The sequence below is a fragment of the Octopus bimaculoides genome, chromosome 4 (assembly GCF_001194135.2).
Source record: "Octopus bimaculoides isolate UCB-OBI-ISO-001 chromosome 4, ASM119413v2, whole genome shotgun sequence".
Classification (NCBI taxonomy): Eukaryota; Metazoa; Mollusca; class Cephalopoda; order Octopoda; family Octopodidae; genus Octopus; species Octopus bimaculoides.
The window spans coordinates 101,784,247-101,791,710 of record NC_068984.1 but is presented as its reverse complement, the minus strand read 5'-3'; the positions used below and the strand labels follow the sequence as shown (position 1 = coordinate 101,791,710).

Genomic DNA, 7,464 nt, shown 5'->3' with positions numbered 1-7,464 from the left:
TATATATATGTATATATAAACATTTGGCATAATTCAAAAAAGGAAATATTTAATTTAGGTGGAGAATATAAACATATATGTTCATATTCTCTACCTAAACCTAAATTAAACGTTTTCGAGTGCTGCCAAATGTTTTGATTTTTCTTTTTCTTATTTTAATCTATCTATCTATTGTTAATAATGTGAACCACCAGAAAACAAGTAAGTTTATGGTGTCCCAATCAATGCATTGGCTTCCACTCAGTAATTTCACTTAACGGATAATTTGTTATGTTCTTCAGAAAGGCTTGAATAACACTTCTCTTGCTTATAAAGTGTTTATTTATTCTGCCCAGCTGATGATAACAATATGAAACCTCTCCAGTATATCTTCTTCTAAGGCACAACTTAACCCCCCCACACAGAAAGGATCATCTAGAAATTGATATGTTTTGTTAGAATATTTAATTTGGAAATCTAATTTTGCAGATAACAACACTCACAAATACACCATCATGATTATAACACACATACATTGACATGTGCACACAGATGCAACATGTATGCATGGTTATATTTGCCTTTCAAGTGGCATTGGGAATGCAATGTTGTTTCATGCTCTGAAACTCTATCAAGTAGTTTCTGGTTGCACAGGCCCTAATGAACATGTTGTTGCTGATTGCTTCAATTTCAGCTTCAGTGCAACTGTTAGTCAGGTTGTATTGTGTGTACCCATACATAGTTAATTTTCCTGTCATCTTTGATTCTGCTGCTAATGTGCTCAGTCACTGTAGCATCCTCTCTGCATCTGGTTCATTTGGAAACTTCTTTCCTCCTCTACCAATGCCTTCTTTCTTTCTCTGTGCATACTTTCTTCTATAATATTTCTTTTATTTTCTCTGCTTTGTGTATGTATGTGTGTGTTTACATATATGCAAGTTGCTCCCAGGAGTATGGCAGATATGCACATACACACACTCTGAGTCTCATTAGCATAAAAATGTGTCTGTGTGTGGTGGGTCAGTGATGGGTTTTAGGATGATTAAAAATAATTATTCTTTTGCTGGATCTATAGTTGCCATTAGCAGACAAAATAAGTCACTGGAATCTCCTTTTCTTCCTATTCATGTATATATTCTATGAATACATAGGGCTATATTATAGTAATTGTCATGTATATACTGTTCCAGTCTATTTTACTTTAAACTGGAAACAAATCAAAACCAATGTAATCATTATATTTATGACGGTTGTTGATTGAAATATATTTGTAGGGCAGACACTTTTCACACAGTTATGTTATTGAATTTTACATACAGCAGTGTGGAGGTAATTTGTTGGGGAGGTTTGCTACTTTTTAAAATTTCTTGTTTGTAATTTCACTTCACTTATGTTGCTAACAGCCTTGATATAGAGGCATGAATGTCAGTCTTATATTACCACTTGGTTACTCTGCTAGAAATAGTAGGTAAATCTCCCTCAGTCCCAGATTGTCTTTAAAAATGGACACATCGGATAATGCTGTCTTGGATATACAAACATACGGAATGATCACTGTGAGAATTTCTTCAACCATAAATCTGCTCAATTAGGGATGTCTTGGAAGGGGATTAAGCAACAACAAACCCTCTAAAAATTCAAAGTTTTGTATGTAACTGTCATCTATTTTGAAAATCCTTCTGGACATCAGACACTGGAGCTATATTTCTTGTAACCAAGATGCTTGTCTTTCAAACTTATGGGGTATTTTTATGGAATTACTAAAATCCAAACTTATATTTTCATTTATTTAGCAATTAGTTCAAGTAACTGACTGGTTAGAATACTTAAATAGTGACCATTATGTGTTCAAATTCTTCCACAATTTTTGTGCTTATTATCCTGCCTTGGTTAAGTGAACTGGAATTAGATTGTTTTCTCATTTTGTGGTTAAATGATTAGTGCTGGAAAACAATTCAACTGAAAATATCTGCTCCAGAAATACTTGTGAAAACCTACATTTTTCAGAACTAAACAACCCTTGCTAACTTGTCAAATATTAATGAGCTAGACACTGATCATACATCTCTCTTTGATGGTCACAGTGTCCTGTTTCTGATCAAAATTTGAGAGTGAATTATCTAGTGTAGTGGTTGCTGGAGGAATAGGGTTTGTTGGAAATGTAACCGTAAAGTAAACATGGTGGGAACCTGGTCGTGATTCTTCTTTCTTGATCCTAGAAAGGACTTACAGAAATATATTCCAAGGATATTTGAATATAGTTTTAAATCTTAGAAACTATATATATTAGTCCTAAATGGAGAAAAAAAACATCTTTTAGTTTTTCTTGAAACATAATTCTGGGTGTTGTGCCTTAAAAAAATTTAACACCCATTTTTTTCCTGATGTTACATTTTATCACATAATTTATAAAATTGTGATTTTTTTATTAGTACAATATATTCAAGGAGGATAGTGGTCATAGCATAACAATATACTTGAATATAGTGAGTCCCAAAAGTGGTGTAAATTAGCATTTATTAGTTATCAATACACCTTTCATTTGCTTGCTTAATTGAAATACAATATAAACATTTGATTATGGTGAATTATGCTGAAGTAAGCATAAATAGTAAATTTCATCTTATAATTTGCAGTTCAGATTTTAGAATCTGGCCAAGGTATTTAATTTTCTTAATGTAATGCCCAGTTCATCCTGTTGTCAATAAGTACTATAGGAGGCACAGCTCCTCATCGCTATAATTACAATATTGTATACAAGTGGTTTTTCAGGCTTTCATTGCTGAGTTCATTTTCTCCAATATGGCAATAAAAGACTGTTGTACTTCATTGACATGGCTTCAACACACTATATGAAGATAAATCTTCAGGAATATTATTTTTGCATTGTTGATGCCCAGGTCTTTAGATTTGTTTATTGCTACATTCCTTACAGTATCATCATTATTGTTCATTTTTCCATAGTTTGTTCATTGCACAGTATATCACCAATTATCTCATTATTTCATTATTTTCTATATATCCCAGTATCAGCATCTGTTAATACTGTCATGTCCTTTTGGGTACAGCTAGATATTGTAGAATTTGAAACACATTTCCTTTTTCTGTGAGACTATGAAAAGTGTTGGTGAGAGATGTCCCCCATCTTAAGCATCAACTGTTCACAAATAAAAATAACCTTAGAAAGAAAATTCCACAGAAATAATTAGGTGTGAAGTTACTATTGCTATGTGATTTAAAACGCTGAATTAACTTTAATATTCAATTTGACATTCAAGGCCTTATCTTAAATATTTATTTATACCGATAGAAAGTTAAAAAAAAAAAAAAGAAGCCTATTTGTAATTGATACTATAATGCAATTTAAACTAATATATCCATGTATATTTTTAACTTCAGCCACAATACACACACAGACAGAGGATGGCTACCCTTAATATACCAACATGTGCACACACATTATAGATGAGTCATGGCTGCTATCATTATATAGATGCAGTGCAATTATAAGTACACAGTGAAAACTTTTGATGGCTGATATTATAAATGCTATCAAAAATTAAGAAAAAACTGCATATAATGGTATGTGCTATGACTTTCATTGCTCTTGCACACTGTTATTATTTTAGTTTCAACAGATGATCTCAGATCAACTTACTTCATATGTAGATACTGCTACAATAAATAATACACAGTAAATACATCCCTATACATATAGAGGTTGTTACAGTTACACACTAAACATACCATATACGATATATATATATATAGCAATTATATCTTTGACTTTTCTTTGACGTATTTCACCATGTGATATCCCAATTCCTATGAACCCCCTAATATCTGTCCAGCTGATAATCAATATCTTCTATCTCCATCTACCACAAATTATAAATAGTTTTCAATAAGTTATTTATTTTACTTAAAGGAAAAAACATTTTTTAATACAGTTAATATTATTTTGTCTTCTAAAATTCTTGACATTAAAAGGAAAAAAAAATGAGTACAGCATATTTCACTATTGTATAAAATATATATTCTGACATATCTTAGCTACCCTAACTTCTCACCCCCATTTATTCTTTCTTAACCATTTCTCTTTCAGCTAGGACTGCATTTCAGATATATTTATTCTTCCTTGTATTTTTTTATTTAATGTTACTGTTGTTGAACTTAATAAAGATTCATCAATATAAAAGATGTATTCCATTTTTACTCACTATAAAATATCTATGTGTGTGTGTGTGTGTGTGTGTGTGTGTTTATACATACACAGTCATGGCCAAAAGTTTGGAACATAGGTCTGAAAATTAGAATTTTTATATTAAATGCCCAAATATATACGTTCTATATATTTGAATCGAATTGTACTTGGGTATAACAATTTTGATTTTTTTTTACATTTTCCAAACTTTTGACCATGGCTCTGTGTGTGTGTGTGTGTGTGTGTGTGTGTGTGTGTGTGTGTGTGTGTGTGTGTGTGTGTGTGTGTGTGTGTGTGTGTGTGTGTGTGTCTATATATATATAAAAGCTTATTATAAATACCTAATTGATTTGGTCTTATCTGGATTGAAAAAGGAGTTATGGCTTTTGCAGGTCTTCTGAATTGTCATAAATTGACAGCTGCAGGAATAATATACAAGGAAAAAATTCCAGAGGAGGGACAATCTGAGGAGGAAAGACTGGGTGAAGACAAAAGGAGAATAGATGAGTTGGAAATGTCTGAGGGGTGGTAGAAGTAACATAAGACCAGTTAGCTCCAAAGATCTATGGTTACAGTTGCAAAAGCTGACAAATGAGAAAGAACAGCTGCTGGCTGAGGTTGGAGCAATTTCATGAGATCATTCAAGTGGTCATCCTTTGTATATAGTTTATGACGCATGTGTCAAGCAGCAGCCTCTTTCCACTTGAGCTTCATAGAGGGTTAGTAGTTGGGTGAGGGCTGGCTGAGCTCTGAAAAAAGTTAATTAATGTGATGTCTTTTCTGAGTTGATGTGCCATTTTTCAAGAGAAATCCTGTAGTGAGGCCCCAGGAGTGTATAATGCAAGGATTGTTTCCTTGGAGGTGTATAGTGACTTCCTGTGCTGTTATGGGAGACAAGGTTGTCAGCCCTGGAGGATATTTTCAATAGACAAAATATTGTAAGTACTCTACCTTTATCCTAAACCAATGTTTCATATGAAGGTCAGCTAAAAAGTGCATAGATTGACCAAGATATTCTCATGGAAAGTGACTGAATGAGATTTATTTTCAAAATAGTCCTCCTTGCAGTCCACACACTTCTTTCATCGGTGTTGCAGTGCTTGGTTTCCATTGGTGAAGAAGTTTTCATACTGTCGGTCAAAAAAGTCATCAACAGCAGATATGATATCATCATTACTGTGATACTGGTTCCCAACCAAGTGGGGTTTTTTTTCATGTTGGGGAACAGATGATAGTCAGATGGGGCCAAACAGGTGAATAGGGAGGCTGATCAACCAGTTCAAAGCCACAGTCATGTACAGCAGCCATTGAAAGCAAGAACTTGTGTGCTGGAATAGTGTCCTGATGAAACAAGATCCCTTTCATTAGTTTTCCTGAATGTTTAGCCTTCATAGCCTTTTGTAACTGCCTCAGCAAGTTGGCATAGTACTTCCCATTGATGGTGAGGCTCTTTTTCAAGATAGTCATTAAACACAATGCCGTTTGCATTTCAAAAAACTGAGGCCATCACCTTATCTGCAGATGAAATAACTTTGGTCTTCTTTGAAGCAGGTGAGGAGGGGGTGTTTCTTCTGCATGAATTACCTTTCCGTCTCTGGCTCAAAGTGATGAAATGTTCAAGGAAACCAGCCAAATTTGCCTCAAACAATGTCAGATTTTCCTGTGATGTGATTAACCTTATGTACTTTTGATCAAGTGTCAGAAGACGTAGCACCCACTGAGCAGAAGCCCTCATCATGCCAAGTTCATTGTGAAAAATATTCTCAACTCTCACAGGATTTGATTTATAGTCAATCACCTATCATCCATTACCATGTAGTGAACACTATCAATGTTTTCCTCAGTGGTGTCAGCTGCAGAACGTCCAAACTTTGGGTCATCTTCAAGACTCTTTCACCTTTTCCTAAATTCAGCTGCCCACTTTTGATAAAGCTAGAGTGTCATCCCCTAATGTCACAGCAATGTCAGCATGTATGTCCTTGGGGGCCAGACCCTTTTTCTACAGGTACTTGATAACCCCACAATGCCAAATTTTGTCCGTTTTTAGGAGAAGGCATTACTAATTACTTTTGAAATCTTTTTTTGAACAGTCAGGTGTCAATTTAACCTGGAATGAAAAAGATGCAGTTATTAAGAAGAGTTGGAATAATGCATGCAAGATTTCACAGCCCTAGCACCATTCCTTCATAGATAGTCTACAAACTTTTCAACTCACCTTCATAAGGAACAAAACAGTTCAGAGTAAAATATTAAAAGTTAAATGACTAGAAAAATGAAAGTGGAGGAGTTGGGATGTAATTTTAACTGACATACAACCTCTAATGGAAGCTTATTATCTGATTTCTGTTCAGTTAAGTTTATTTGATATGAAGTGAGCCTACAAAAAAAAAAAAGAAGTCATCATTTAGCATCCATATTCCAGGCTAGTATGGGTTGGACAGTTCAACAGGATCCAGCAAGCCAGAGGACTGTGTTGGACTTCAATGTCTGCATTGGCAATATTTCTACAGGTGGATACCCTTTCTAATGCTAATCACTTTATAGAATGTACTGGGTGCTTTTTTTTTTCAGAGTACTGGCACTAGAGAGGTCACCAAGTAACTTGCAAGACAAAACCACTTGACTGAGTGGTAGTGCAGCATTGAAACAGGTAGCACTGTCCTTGGTGGAGAGGCTAACGTATGACAGACAGACAAAAACCAGGTGTCTTGCTGTAGAGAATCTATGAGGATACCCCATCAGGAAAGGGAGAACAGATGGTGGAAATGATGTGTGAAAACATACCCTCAAGGTATAAAAAGGTAGATAAAGAGAAAAGAGGGATACAGAATCAAGGATGGGTTCACAGGAATGTGAAAGGAGAGTGAGAAACAATAGAGACGAGGAAAGAGGTGATTGCAATGTATTGTGAACATGGGTGGAGGAGTAATCGATGGTGTATTTCAGGATGGAGAAGGGTAAAGGAAAATAAGAGTAGGTCAGGATGGAAGAGGTGTTAGGTAGAAATACATAAAAAAATAATTACAAATAATAATCATCATCATCATCATCATCATCGTTTAACGTCCGCTTTCCATGCTAGCATGGGTTGGACGATTTGACTGAGGACTGGTGAAACCGGATGGCAACACCAGGCTCCAATCTAATTTGGCAGAGTTTCTACAGCTGGATGCCCTTCCTAACGCCAACCACTCAGAGAGTGTAGTGGGTGCTTTTACGTGTCACCCGCACAAAAACGGCCACGCTCGAAATGGTGTCTTTTATGTGCCACCCGCACAAGC

The 7,464-nt window shown here is 35.1% G+C and overlaps 1 protein-coding gene across 1 annotated transcript in view; it reads left to right on the top strand.

The window, feature by feature from the left end:
- The first annotated feature begins 4,692 nt into the window (after positions 1-4,692).
- LOC106878792 (uncharacterized) overlaps positions 4,693-7,464 on the top strand; it is a 78,910-nt gene continuing 76,138 nt past the window's right edge. Inside the window, exon 1 of the mRNA XM_052967323.1 lies at positions 4,693-5,121. The gene's annotated coding sequence lies outside the window, so the exon portion shown is untranslated. The remainder of the gene's footprint in view (positions 5,122-7,464) is intronic.